This window comes from Rhinoraja longicauda, chromosome 17, assembly GCF_053455715.1.
Source record: "Rhinoraja longicauda isolate Sanriku21f chromosome 17, sRhiLon1.1, whole genome shotgun sequence".
NCBI classification, from domain to species: Eukaryota; Metazoa; Chordata; class Chondrichthyes; order Rajiformes; family Arhynchobatidae; genus Rhinoraja; species Rhinoraja longicauda.
In genome coordinates, this window is record NC_135969.1 from 10,920,241 (window position 1) to 10,935,810 (window position 15,570).

General features: G+C 45.5%; 1 protein-coding gene across 4 annotated transcripts in view; it reads right to left on the bottom strand.

Annotated features, from left to right (window-relative positions):
* Positions 1 to 15,570, bottom strand: part of LOC144601747 (uncharacterized) — a 90,232-nt gene that overhangs the window by 45,962 nt on the left and 28,700 nt on the right. The window contains exon 1 of one of the 4 annotated variants that reach the window (XM_078414101.1): positions 2,244 to 2,325. The exons of the other annotated variants lie outside the window; for them this stretch is intronic. The gene's annotated coding sequence lies outside the window, so the exon portion shown is untranslated. Of the gene's footprint in view, positions 1 to 2,243; positions 2,326 to 15,570 lie in introns of those variants that run through there. 4 annotated transcript variants of the gene reach the window in all.

Below are 15,570 nucleotides of genomic sequence, written 5' to 3' on the forward strand. Positions count from 1 at the left end.
CAAAACTCAAGGATCAAGAGTGTTTAATTGTCAAATGCACTGGAAACATAATAATGAAGTTACTCCAGCACTTTGTGTCTACCTTCGATATAAACCAGTATTTGCAGTTCCTTCCTACACATAATGATATTCCTGCCTGCTGCAGATTTATGGATACATTAACATAATCTACATACTAAAACTCTCGTTTGTTATCTTGTTTGTGACTGAACTTCAGCCAAAATGGTACACGATAGCGCGACAATTTTAGGCCCACCTTACTCACCATTGTCACTTTAGTGATAATGCAAGTAGTTTTATTGAAATCGGTGTTATATTTTTAAAGTTATTCACATTTTAAAGTTTAAAAGGAGGGGAGGGGGAGGGGAGGAGGGAGGGGGGAGTGGGGGAGAAGGGAGAGGGGAGGGGGGGGGTTGAGGAGAGAGGGGGGGGTTGAGGAGAGAGGGGAGGGGGGTTGGACAGGGTGCTGCACCAATGCAGGAGAGGTTTGGGCCCAACGGGTCCACTTTGTCTAGTAATACAATAAATGGTCAGGCCTTCACTATTTACAAACTGCAGAAAGTGGTGGACAGGGTCAGATTCATTACTGATACTGACATCCTACCATCGAAGGAATCTATAGAAAACACTGTCTCAAGAAGGCTACCAATATCATCAAAAACGCACATCATCCGAACCACGTTCTCTTCCCACCACTACCACAAGGTTCAGGAGTCTTGGACACATTACCTCCAGGATCAAGAACAGCTTCTTCCCATCAATTATCAGGTTCTTGAACCACTCTGCATAACCTTAACCACAACCCGATCTCAGCACCGAACCAACAAAGGCATTGCCTTCCGTGGTTGCTCTCTGTACGTCATGCTTTGCACTATCGTGGTACACTTAACTTCGAGTGACTGATAATGCATTGTTGTTGTCGCATCCAATTAGACTGTAAAATTGCAGCAAGTAAGAGTTTCATTGTTCTCGTTCATATCTTGTGCATTTGACGAATAAACACTCTTGAATCTTTTATACATCTTGGCTCGTTGGTGTAAGGGTATGATTCTCGCTTTCAGTGCAAGAGATCCCGGTTTCAAATCCCAGACGAGCCCTTTTTGGGGTGCAGCGGTAGAGGTGTTGCCTTACAGCGCCAGAGACCCGAGTTCGATCCTGACTAAACGATATCGTGAACGAAAGAGGTAAAATCAGAAGTGAAAGTGTAAAGACTTAATTCTGTCAGTTTGGAGTTTGTACTTCCTCCCTGTGACTGTGTGGGTTTTCTCCGGGTGCTCCGGTTTCCTCCCACATCCCAAAGACGTGCAGGCTTGTAGGTTAATTGGTTTCTGTTAATTGTCCCTAGTGTGTAAGATAGAATTAGTGTGCAGGTGATCATTGGTCGGCGTGGACTTGGTGGGCTGAAGGGCCTGTTTCCAAGCTGTATCTTTAAATTAAACTAAACTATATGGAATTCTATCCTTAGGTTTTCTGAATTTCTTTTAAGTTCTTGAACAAACTTGTTTTGTTGTCTTTGACCAGAAGGTGATGTCAATTCTTCACACACTTCAATAGAATATTAAGTAATTCCTTCCATTGGATCAAATTTGGATTCATAAATCTCTTTGATATTTTTAATTGTAATATTCCTCGTCAGAATTAAGTCTTTTTCACGTTCCCTTCTGATTTTACCTCTTTCTTTCAAGATATGTTTTTGTATCACACACAGTTAAGGACTCCAGCGCCTTCAAGGTGGGCTGCAGGAGATGACCCCGGAACACAAAGATGGCCTGGCGAAGAGAGGGACGTTGGTTCCCTGACCGATCTGGTCAAAGGTGATGGAGGAGGGCCGTGCAGGAGCATGGGACTTACCTAGATCTGGAGTCACTCTGTAGACCGAGCACGCAGCAGACCCGACTTTGGACTTTGGCGCCAAAACATAGCGGTGCCCACATGAGCAAATATGCAAAAAAATGTCACTCTCCAGTTGCACACGTGACAAGAAAAGCACCATTGCTTTTGGTCTAATCTCCTATTTCTAAACCTTGGATGCCATGGACGAGTTGGGCCAAAGGGCCTGTTTCCACACTGGATTCCATTAGATTGTTTAGTTTAGTTTACTTTAGTTTACTTTACAGATACAGCGTGGAAACAGGCCCTTCGGCCCACCGGATCCGCGCCGACCAACGATCCCCGCACATTACCGCGATCCTAGACACGCTAGGGACAATTTACACATACACCAAGCCAATTAACCTACATACCTGTATGTCTTTGTAGTGTGGGAGGAAACCGAAGATCTCGGAGAAAACCCACGCAGGTGACGGGGAGAACGTACAAACTCCATTCAGGCAGCACCGTAGTCGGGATTGAACCCGGGTCTCCGGGGCTGCATTCGCTATAAGGTAGCAACTCTACCGCTGCGCCACCGTGCCGGACGGTGGTATCAACACACAAACTTTGCCATTTGATAATGTGTTGTATGTTTTAAAATTCAGCTTCATTGAAATCCCAAGTATCATCCCTCTGTGAGTCAGTACACTTTCGGCGACACTATTCACTAGTATATTCGTAAGAACATTAATTACGTTCCAGGAGGCCCACCCACTCAATCACACACCCCCGGATGTCCAATACACATTAATGCCTACTCAGAGCGCCTGCCATCTACTAATGCCATAGACAGAGAAAGATGATTCATTCAATAACATGTTTTAAAAGGTCGTAAAAGGATCATCTTTACCCAAAGCTCTCGGAAATTATAGAAAGCTATAAATTTGGAATGAGGAATGGAAAGGTCAGCTGAAAATGACTGCCAGTATAATATAATGTTGAAGGACTTTTCACAACACTGCATTCTCAATGTTTTTCTAGTGCATGTGCTCCAAGGCAAATTTATCTGTGGTTTAATTGAGAAACAAATCCAGTCAAAATTATTAAACATACAGTAACTAACATTGAGCCGAACAAAAAATGTTGGATTAACTCAGCGGATCAGTTAACATCTGTTGAGGAAATGGACAGGCGACTTTTTGGGTCAGAACCTTTCTTCAGACTAGGGGGGCACAATGGTTCAGCTGGTAGAACCGCTGTCCCACAGTGCCAGAGACCCGAGTTCGATCCTGACCTCGGGCTGTCTGTGTGGAGTTTGCATGTTCTTCCTACCAGGTCCCGAGACCTCGCTAACATGCTCCAGGTGCTCTGGTTTGCTCCCACATCCCAAAGACATGCGGGTTTGTAGGTTAATTGGCCTCTATAAATTGCTGCTCGTGTGCAGGGAGTTGATGTGAAAGTGGGATAACGGAACTTGCGTGAATGCGTGATCAATGGGTCAGCATGGACTTGGTGGGCCAAAGGGCCTGTTTCCATGCCATATCTTTAAAAGTAAAGACTGAATCCAATATGTCCTCTTCTGTTTCCATTGAACTGTCTGTAACCACAGCAAGCCACATTGTTTACTATCTATAGTGTATATTCAAGTTAGTAGCCTCTCCCTCGGCCTCATTAAATTGCCTTGTATTTCACACAGTTTCAAAAGAAGGTAGCTTTTCAATCCTACTGTACAGGCACCACTGAAGACTCCCTTCTGATTGTATCCTCATCTCCTATTCCTCCATCACAAGGATTATGCTGGATCACAGAGATACACGAAATTGCAGATACTGCAATCCTGAGCAAAACACAACATGCTGGAGGAACTCAGGGAATTGACAGGCAATGTTTCGGGTCAGGACCTTTCTTCAGACAGATTGGAGTAGACGAGAGAAAGCTGAGAAAGATAGGTGGGGGGTGGTGGGGATAAAGCCTGGCAAGTAATAGGTGGATAGAAGTGAGGGGAGGGGTATGATTAGCATATGAGTGGAGTAGGTGACAAAGGCCAGAGGAGAAAAGATGGCACAAGGATGTTATACAACACAATATACGTACTATAATCTCAAATCTTTTTTTTCATTTTTGCATTAGCTGTCAGATCAGCAGCAGGATTTTATCTTTGAGGTCAACCTTCCCCGTCATTGGATTGGGACATGAGGGCAACACAGTTAGAGTTGCTGCCTTGCAGCACCAGAGTCCCGGTTTGATCCTGACTACGGGTGCTGTCTGTACGGAGTTTATATTTTCTCCCTGTGACCGCGTGGGTTTTCTCTGGGTGCTCCGGTTTCCTCCCACACTCCGAAGACGTAAAAGTTTGTAGGCTAATTGGTTTCTGTTGAATTGAAAATTGTCCCCAGCGTGTAGGATCGTGCTAGTGTTCGGGGTAATCGCTGGTCGGCGTGGACCAGGTGGGCCGAAGGGCCTGTTTCCGCACAGTATCGCTAAAGTCTAAAAGTCGAATACAGCACTCAGTCCTAGAAACCTGGCTGCTCAGCTGAGCACAGGATGGTTACAGGATGGGTGGAACTCCCTCCTATCCCAACAAATTTGCCAGAACTTGTTCAAGGTCGTGGGTGTGACGCAGTCAGAGATTCACGCTGTCGCCTGATCTGACAATTGATTGCTGACCACAACAAGGTATCAAAAAACAAGAGGGCGTAGACTTAAGGTGATAAGAAGAAGTTTTAAAGGGGATTTAAGGAGAACGTCTTTTTTTTAAAAATACGCAGAGATGTTGATATCTGGAACTTGCTAACAAAAGAGGTGGTGGAGTCAGATACAATCACTACCTTTAAGGCACATTTAGACAGGCACTCACATGGGCCTTCGGTGTAGGATATGGATCGACAGTAGGCAAATGGGATTGGCATAGATGGGCAAAAATGGTTGACATGGTTGTTATGGAATGAAGGGCCTGTTTCTGGGCTGTATGACCTATGACTCCAATTCACAGGCAGTCATTGCCAGTGGCCTCCTTAACTGCCGCCTCCTAGTGGCCAAGGTGTTGTGTCCCAGATCAGCATGGATTCCTTCCATCCAGAAGCACAATGGGCACAATCTTCACGATGTGACAACTACAAGTTCTGGGGGCACCACCTACCACTGTACGTGTGCATTTTCCAATGTACTGAAGAATTTAACGGTTTTGACTGAGACAAGAGAAGCACTCTCTTCAATATTGCTACCAATACAAATCACCTCCATTTTATTTTGCTTTATGATGGCATACAAGCTATGGTCCTGTGATTTCCAACTGAGCCAGTCTCCAGTACTAAGCTAGAGTATGTTATTGCGCCAATGCTTCCCCCCCCCCCCCCCCCCCCCCCCAGCCTTTCTCACTGCAATGCTGCATCTCATCTCCAACAATCTTGCCACCAGAGTGACGCTAATCTGCAAATCTAATGGGAGACTACACAACCCCCAGCACCCACACAGCAAACTCAGTGTTTAAACTGCAGTAAGCAGACAACATTTGTGTCTGTGTCTTTGGAGGTCAAACTCCATATCATCAATGGATCATCCCTTGGAGCGCATGAGGATGGACATCACGCTCAACACTTACAAGGCAGAGGTCCTCCACCACTTTGTCCCCAAGGTGCAACACTGTCCTCTAACAATAAAGATGAATGGTGAGACCCTGGAAAATGTGGACCATTTCACAACTCTCAGGAGCCACCTCTCAGCGAAGGTGGACCTTGATAAATGAAGTGTATACTTCCCTTCCAATGTGTTCCATAGCAAAGGTTGAATGAGGATCCATCCGAGCATAAAACTCATGATTTACCAAGAGCGATTAGTTTAGATTAGTTTAATTGTCATGTGTACCGAGGTACAGTGAAAAGCCTTTTTGTTGCTTGCTATCCAAACAGCGGAAAGACTAAACATGATTACAATCAAGACGTCCTCAGTGTACAGGTACGGGATAAAGTGAATAACATTTAATGCAAGATACACTCCAGTAAAGTCTGATAAAAGATAGTTCAAGGGTCTCCAATGAGGTAGATGGGAGGTCAGGACTGCTCTCTAGTTGGTGAAAGGAAGGTTCAGTTGCCTGACAACAGCTGGGAAGAAATTGTCCCTGAATCTGGAGGTGTGTGTTTTCACACCTCTGTACCTCTTGCCTGATGGGTGAGGGGGGAAGAAAGTGTCCAGGGTGAGACTCAATGCGCAGGAAGAAACTGCCTGTTTCCTTTATCATCGTTAATTTTTTGCATATCTTTCATTCATTGTTCTTTATCTCTCTACATCATCGTATATAAATCTTGTTTCCCTTTTCCCTAACTAATCTGAAGAAGGGTCTCGACTCGAAACGTCACCCAAGAAGATGCTGCCAAGAAGATGCTGCCTGTCCCGCTGAGTTACTCCAGCTTTTTGTGTCTATCTTCAGGGTGAGACTCATCCAGACTGGTTATGTTGGCAGCCTTGCCAAGGCAGTGCGAAGTGTACATGGAATCAATGGAAGGGAGGTTGGTTTGCGTGATGGTCTGGGCTGCGTCCACAATTCTCTGCAATTTTTTGGACCTCCTACTGCTTGCACCACAAGGTACTGGGGTGATACTACTAAGGATATCTCCACAAAGTGCTCCAAAGTGGCCACATCCTCTGTGGGACAAACATCTCCAGTGTGGAGTCCCTGGGTACATTGAGTCAGCTGTGTTGGACAGGCACCCATTCACATTCCAACACCAGACTCCTGAACCATTCTGTGCAGGAAAGAACTGCAGATGCTGGTTTAAATCGAAGGTATACACAAAATGCTGGAGCAACTCAGTGGGTCAGACGGCATCTCTGGAGAAAAGGAATAGGTGATGTTTTGGGTTGAGACCCTTCTTCATACTGAGAGTCAGGAGAAAGGGAAACGAGAGATATATACGGTGATATAGTGAGATATAGAACACATGAATGAAAGATATGCAAAAAGATAAACGTGGTTGTAGATCTTTCATTCACTTGTTACAAGTTTCTCTAGGTCACCATCTATATCTCTCGTTTCCCTTTCCCCTGACTCTCAGTCTGAAGAAGGGTCTCGACCTGAAACGTCACCTATTTTTCTCCAGAGATGCTGCCTGACCCGCTGAGTTGCTCCAGCTTTTTGTGTCTGTCTCTCAGTTTAAACAAGCGTCAGCAGTTCCATCCGACACATGAAGGAGATTACCAGCTAGACAGGGAAATATAACTACATGAAGAAATGCAACATTCCACCCACTCCCACTCACCATTCACCTGACCTGTGACCACCCAACAAAAGGAAAATGCATTTGCTTTGGCACTGAATACCTTGATTCCCTGTGCCGGGAACACAATGTGGAAGCACCAGCAGCCATCTATCCACTCGGCCCTTTCCTGCTTCATGTGTGAAAGTGTTTGTGACTCCAACTCAGGAGGGAGCAGTTACCTCAGAACCCAGGGAACCAGAGAAAAACAAGTCATCCTCGATCCAAGTGACTTCCCATGAAGAAGACAGCTGGGTGAAGAAACGCCTTTCTTTTGATGCAGAGTTGATTACTTAAATCTGTTCCATCTTTAGTTTAGGAAAGAACTGCAGATGCTGGTTTAAATCGAAGGTAGACACAAAATGCTGGAGTAGTTCAGCGGGACAGGCAGCATCACTGGAGAGAAGGAATGGGTGATGTTTTGGGTGGAGACCCTTCTTCAGACTGATCTAGTTTAGTTTAGTTTAGATTAGAGATACAGCCCGGAAACAGGCCCGTTGGCCCACCTAGGCCGTGCCGACCAGCGATCATCCGTACACTAGATCTATCCGACACACTAGAGACAATTTACAGAAGCCAATCAACCTACAAACCTGCACATCTATGGAGTGAGGAGGAAACCAGAGCATCTGGAGAAAACCCACGGGGTCACAGTCTGAAGAAAGGTCTCGATCCGAAACGTCACCCATTCCTTCTCTCCAGAAATTCTGCCTTTCCCGCTGAGTTGCTCCAGCTTTTTGTGGCTCACAGAGCTTTTATATATTATTTTACAAATTTCACAATAACAAGCTTCCATGTTACTCACAGGTGCAGCATGTCGTAATAGTGATATTCAGATGCTAACTGAGTTAGGCAATGATTTGCATTGGTGCGGCTTAAATAAGGACATAATTAAGTCAATTACAGGTTCATTCCGGTAATTATGAGTAATTCCCACTAATTGGCCTTTAAATAACTGGGAAAAGTCATTGTTATCAACATCGATGGATGTCTCTGCTTCAACAAATACAAAATAAAGCAGGTATCAATAATACATATTAAAAGTTGACTGATACATTAATGACTCTGACTTTAATGCAACAACTTCCTCAGCTGCCTCCCATGGAAGAACTATAGTTTGAAAAAAATGAAAAAAAATCTAACTGGATTTGACTGTCTCAGTTTGAAAAAAAATAATGATTCTCACATTAATTATCGGTGTTTCCACATCACAACAAGCTTGCCACAGAGAAGAGTGCAATGTGAATGGATGGCCCTACCTGGACCAATTTGGCCCACCTTCTTTACATTCTGTTATTACTATTGAGAACATCTGCAAATGTTTTCATTGTTGGCAAAGATTAATAACATATCACCACTTCCAAGACCCTACTTAAATTGCAGATTGAAATATCTTTGTCTGAATTGCAGAAAATATAATATTTAGGTTTATTAATTGTAATTTGGAAACGTCTTTGTGTTCCATAGTAAAGGTTGATTGAAGACCCATTCCAACATAAAACTCATGATTTAACAACAGCGATTGGTTTAGTTTAATTGTCACGTGTACCGAGGTAGAGTGAATAGCTTTTTTGTTGCTTGCTATCCAGACAGCGGAAAGACTAAACACGATTACTATCAAGATGTCCACAGTATACAGGTACAAGATAAAGAGAATAACGTTGAGTGCAAGGTACACTCCAGTAAAGTCCGATGAAAGATAGTTCGAGGGTCTCCAGTGAGGTGGATGGGAGGCAGGACTGCTCTCTGGTTGGCATGGGGAGAAAAAGTTTAAACTACATAAAACGTTTCTTGTACCTTTGCAAAACTATTTAAATTGCACTATTAAGTCATGTCGGTGGTGCATTTTATCATCGTAACTGAACGTCTTTATGTCCATAAGCGCTCTGTGGTTCATTGCACCAGTTCATTGCAGAAACAGTGGAGTCTGTGGTTGAGGTTTGGTTCAGCAGACAACGAGTCCCAGGAAGGTAAGCAGGCAGTGAGGAAAGCAAATGGCATGTTGGCCTTCATTGCGAGAGGATTTGAGTTATAGGAGCAAGGAGGTCCTACGGCAGTTGTACAAGGCCCTGGTGAGACCACACCTGGAGTATTGTGTGCAGTTTTGGTCTTCTAATTTGAGGAAGGACATTCTTGCTATTGAGGGAGTGCAGCATAGGTTCACCAGGTTAATTCCCGGGATGGCGGGACTGATATAGGATGAATGAATGGATCGACTGGGCTTATATTCACTGGAATTTAGAAGGATGAGAGGGGATCTTATAGAAACATAACATTTTTAAGGGATTGGACAAGCTAAATGCAGGAAGAAAAATTTCCCAATGTTGGGGGAGTCCAGAACCAGGGGTCACAGTTTAAGAATAAGGGCTAGGCCATTTAGGACTGAGATGAGGAAAAACTTCTTCACCCAGAGAGTTGTGAATCTATGGAATTCTCTGCCACAGAAGGCAGTGGAGGCCAATTCACTGGAAGTTTTCAAGAGAGAGTTAGATTTAGCTCTTAGGGCTAAAGGAATCAAGTGATATGGGGAAAAAGCAGGAATGGGGTACTGATTTTAGATGATCAGCCATGATCATATTGAGGGTGGTGCTGGCTCGAAGGGCCGAATGGCCTACTCCTGCACCTATTATTCAGAGAGTTGTGAATCTGTAGGATTCTCTGGCACAGAAGGCAGTGGAGGCCATTCACTGGATCTTTTCAAGAGAGAGTTAGTTATAGCTTTTAGGACCAATGGAATCAGGAGATATAGGGAGAAAGCAAGAACAGGATATTGATTTTGGATGACCAGTCATGATCATATTGAATGGCGATGCTGGCTCGAAGGGCTGACTGGCCCACTCCTGCACCTATTTTCTATGTTTCTATGAATGGCTGAGATGGTGTACGAAACCCCAGCAGAGAGGGAAATCTAAAATCCGAGGAACGGTCTAGATCCTAACAAAGTAGATGCAAGAAATGATACCTTGCTTGGCTTGAGTTCTTAAACCAAGAGTCACAAACTCAAATCAAAGTGTCAGCCATTATGGAGTAGGATGAAAAGAAAGTCGTTACTCAGAAGGTGGCAAATCTTTGGAGTTCTCCTTCCTCCCTGGAGCCACAGTGGCTCAGTACATTGAGAACCAATGAATGAATTTTAACAGAATGAGGGGATGTTTTGTTAGCAAACACTCTTGCCCAGAGTAGGTGAATCGAGAACCAGAGGATACAGGTTTAAGGTGAAGGGGAAAATATTTAATAGGAATCTGAGGGATAACGTTTTCACACAAAGGGTGATGCGTGTTTGGAACAAGCTGCCAGAAGAGGTAGTTGAGGCTGGGACTATCCCAACATTTAAATAGGAAAAAAAGAACTGCAGATGCTGGTATAGGAGCAAAGAGGTCCTTCTGCAGTTGTACAGGGCCCTAGTGAGACCGCACCTGGAGTACTGTGTGCAGTTTTGGTCTCCAAATTTGAGGAAGGATATTCTTGCTATTGAGGGCGTGCAGCATAGGTTTACTAGGTTAATTCCCGGAATGGCGGAACTGTCATATGTTGAAAGACTGGAGCGACTAGGCTTGAATACACTGGAATTTAGAAGGATGAGAGGAGATCTTATCGAAACATATAAGATTATTAAGGGGTTGGACACGTTAGAGGCAGGAAACATGTTCCCAATGTTGGGGGAGTCCAGAACAAGGGGCCACAGTTTAAGAATAAGGGGTAGGCCATTTAGAACTGAGATGAGGAAAACCTTTTTCAGTCAGAGAGTTGTGAATCTGTGGAATTCTCTGCCTCAGAAGACAGTGGAGGCCAATTCTCTGAATACATTCAAGAGAGAGCTAGATAGAGCTCTTAAGGATAGCGGAGTTAGGGGGTATGGGGAGAAGGCAGGAACGGGGTACTGATTGAGAATGATCAGCCATGATCACATTGAATGGCGGTGCTGGCTGGAAGGGCCGAATGGCCTCCTCCTGCACCTATTGTATTGTCTATTAAATCGAAGGTAGACACAAAATACTGGAGTAACTCAGCGGGTCAGGCAGCATCTCTGGAGAGAAGGAATGGGTGATGTTTCAGGTCTAACCTTTCTACAGTCTGATGTCAGAAGAGGGGGCAGGTCAAAGATAGGATGTAGTCGGAGACTAGTAGGAGAACTGGGATGGGGGAAGGGGATAGAGAGGGATAAGAAGGGGTTAGACAGGTACATGGATAGGACAGGTTTGAAGGGAAATGGACCAAAAGCAGGCAGTTGGGACTAGTGTAGCTGGGACATGTTGGCCGGTGTGGGCAAGTAGGGCTGAAGGGCCTGTTTCCACACTGTATCACTCTGTGACTCAATGAAAAAAGTGACACAAAGGTAAAAGATTAGGCATGATCTTGTTGAATAGTGGAGCGGGAACAAGCTTAATTACCTACTCCTGCCTTTACCCCTTTATGTATGATCTTATGACATGAAGGGCAGAGACCTAAAAATGGGAATATATCAGACAATTCAGACCAATGCAGTAAAGCCTTGATATTACAGAATTTATCATTCTGCAATGGCGTAATTTAGATGGGCACTTACTCACTGGGTGTTTAAATAAATCAACATCCAGTAACTAAGTTGTTTTTGTAAAAGGAAGATAAGACACTGAACGTCAATTATTGCAAATTGTGGTCTCTTTCTTTCTATTGTGGAGTATGGCTGCAGATTTTAAATATTTTATAATTCACACTTTCATGTTTTCTTTTCCGTCCCTTTCTTGCTTTTGCTTAATCTTCATTTCCAATTCTCTTTCTGTACCTGGAGTTGACATTGAATTTGCCATTTCAATGGACACTGTTCAGTCCTTCCATTATTTGCTTATCAATCCTTCAGTCAGTTTGGATCAAGAGCTCAATTTGTGAACGCCTCAATGATTCAATTCAATGATTCATTGATACTTTATTGTCACGTGTACCGAGGTGCAGTGAACTGCTTTGTTTTTGCACACGACCCGGTAAAATCATGTAGCAGACCTCACCTAGGCTTAGGTGCACAAGAGTCGCCACGATTCTGGCGCCGACAAAGTTACACACAGTTGTTCGAACAGTTTTCTCTTTTGTGCGCAATGGCAAACAAGGCCTTCCATCGCACGTGGCAGCAGGTGGCCCCCCTGCTGGATCCCGCATTGTTCTCAGCGACCCCCCCCCCCCCCTTCACCAGGTCCTCCCTTCACCAGGTCCCCCCCTTCACCAGGTCCCCCCCTCACCAGGTTCCCCCCCTCACCAGGTCCCCCCTTCACCAGGTCCCCCCTTCACCAGGTCCCCCCCTCACCAGGTCCCCCCCTCAACCAGGTCCCCCCCTCCACCAGGTCCCCCCCTCCACCAGGTCCCCCCCTCCACCAGGTACCCCCCTCCACCAGGTACCCCCCTCCACCAGGTCCCCCCCTCCACCAGGTCCCCGCCCTTCACCAGGTCCCCGCCCCTCACCAGGTCCCCCCCTCACCAGGTCCCCCCCTCACCAGGTCCCCCCCTCACCAGGTCCCCCCCTCACCAGGTCCCCCCCTCACCAGGTCCCCCCCTCACCAGGTCCTCCCTTCACCAGGTCCTCTCTTCGATCTTGGCCTGGCTTGATTTGCTGTAGGTAGACACAAAATGCTGGAGTAACTCAGCGGGTCAGGCAGCATCTCAGGAGAGAAGGAATGGGTAACATTTCGGGTCCACACCCTTACACCAGCATCTGCAGTTTTTTCCCCGATTGATTTGGTGTGCCTTCTTCGCCTTGGTCTCTTAGCAGCTTACTGGTCCTCAATGCGTTCAGCTTGACATGCTAGCACAATCTAACTGACGGTTGCGATCTGCCCTCTGCATAGACACATGCAAGCTCCCATTGGGAAAGATTACCCAAGCACGTTGGTGATCTGACTCCCACGTGGGCTGGCCTCCATGGGGGCACACTCATAAGTGGTCACCAACTCCCACCATCCATAGAAGGGGAGAACCCACCTGCTGTCATCACAACACTTGCCAGGAGGCCACAGGTGGAAACCATTGGCAAGGAGTTTGGGAAACAAGATGTTCTGGGCCTGGGAGGTCATTGCAATTCCATGATCTCGGTCATACACTGGATTTGGGACACTGGTTCCACATGAACTCTGTTCATTTTGTTTTGAACAGCAATGGTCTTTGTTAAAGGACAGGGTGAGTAGTCTTCGCTTCTGATAATAGGGGGTCTGGGGATGCAACACCTCTCTCATCCTCAGCATCCAGTTCAAACCTTATCTCCACAATGTCGCTGTGCTAGGAAGGAACTGCAGATGCTGGTTTACACCGAAGATGGACACAAAATGCTGGAGTAACTCCGCGAGACGGGCAGTATTTCTGGATAGAAGGAGTGGGTGATGTTTCGGGTCGAGACCCCTCCTTCGCGTCTCGACCCGAGACGTCACCCATTCCTTCTTTCCAGAGATACTGCCTGTCCCACCGATTTACTCCTGCATTTTGTGTCTATCTTAGCTGTGCTAATGTTGCTAGGATACCATTTTGGCAGGAATGTGCTCAAGATACCAGTCTGCCAATCCTAACAGTAAAATAACACTGTTTAAATAGAATTCCCAGCACGCCAGAGTGGTCCAGCTGCCAGGATACTTGTAAGAACATATGGTGCAAAGATCTTGCCCATCTTGTGATACCATTTCCCTCCTTGCGATGAAGGACAGGATTAATACCAGGACAGAATAGTGGCCATAAAAGTTTCACGGAGTGGGCTTCACGGAACGTCGCGGAGAAAGATTTGTACGCCTACTGTCAAGACAGTAAATGGTGTCACAAATGGGAAAAATTGTACAGGAATGTTTAGGAAAGCATAAAAATCGTATTGAATGTCACTCCAGTGATGGTTATGCGAGAATTGAAAAGCCCTTTTGTGCACAAGGGGACATAATAAAGCCCAGATGTCGAACTTGGGGCAATGTCTGACAATTAGCTGGATTACTGGTTATGGATATCTCTGGTTAAAATAAATAATTCCTTTATGGATTCAACGATGTACAATTAGGGATGAAAAGGGAGTGCAAGCAAGTAAGTTTGCAAAGAAACCCTCCCAGTGGAAAAAAAACAACTTTTCTCTGTATTTTAGATCCATTGCTTGAAGTGGAGACTGCAAGGACACACAGCATCACATCACCAACACAGACATGTAAATAGAATTGCCTGCCAAAAGGTTGCCTTTACCCACACACTCTTTCTCAGCAGAGTTATCTCACCATCACTTTGCCTGTCTTTAAATGCATTTGGCATGGACTGTGTGGGCGGAAAACAGGAGGGAACCCAGACTGTTGAATATATGATTACTATTGGGCTGAGCAGCCTGTGGTGCAGCGGTAGAGTTGCTGCCTTAAAGTGAAGATAGATACAAAATGCTGGAGTAACTCATTGGGACAGGCAGCATCTCTGGAGAGAAGGAACGGGTGACGTTTCGGGTTGGGTCTGAAGAAGGGTCTCGACCCAAAACGTCACCCGTTCCTTCTCTCCAGAGATGCTGCCTGCCCCGCTGAGTTACTCCAGCTTTTTTTTGTGTCTATCTTCAGTATAAACCAGCATCTGCAGTTCCTTCCTACATATGCTGCCTGACAGTGCCAGAGACCCGGGTTCAATCTTGACTGTGGGTGCTGTCAGTACGGATTTTGTACGTTCTCCCTGTGACCGTGTGAGTTTCCTCTGGGTTTTCAAGTTCCCTCCAACACTCCAAAGACGTGCAGGTTTACAATTGTCCCTAGTGTGCACGTTAGAACCAGTGTACGGGAATCATTGGTCAGCATGGACCCGGTGGGTCGAAGGGCCTGTTTCCCCACTACATCTCCAAACTAAACTCCTCAGCAGTCCAACCTACCCCGGCATCAACACTTCTTCCGAACCTCTTTGGGCATAACATACCCAGGATTTTTCCACAAGAGTCAAAACAATGAGACAAATTCACACTACCAAGGAATGGGTACAGACATCCAGCAAGATGGGACTTTCAAGAAGGAGGAGAGTCTGTATTAATAATATTGACTAAAGAGGGTCAGAGGTGTCACCTTGTCCAATGAGAAAAATAATGCACAACAGTTTCCTCAGAAGCAATCAGACCTGGGTTCTCTTTCCACGGAAGCTGTCTAACCGTTTTCCAGCATTTTGTGTTTATTTTTTTAGAATTTCAGATTTGCAGGGTCTGCACTTTAAAAAAAACAAAAAAAAATATTTGCACAATAATCCACAATTGGCCACTATTGCGATAGTTGTATTTTTACGCAGGCTTGCCTTCCTGACAAGCCAAGCTTTCATGATGACACTGCTCTTTCGTGAACGACCACATCTGCAGAGGCAATGCTGCAAACTCACACGCGAAGAGCAAGCGGCAGAAAATGCCAGCTCAAGCCGGGAGCCCTGTTCATGCTCAGACCCTGCCTCGGCCAGGAAGTGCCAGAGGCAGAACACCCTCATATACTCCCCTCACATACTCCCCTCCCTTCACATACTCCCCTCCCCTCACATACTCCCCTCACATACTCCCCTCCCCTCA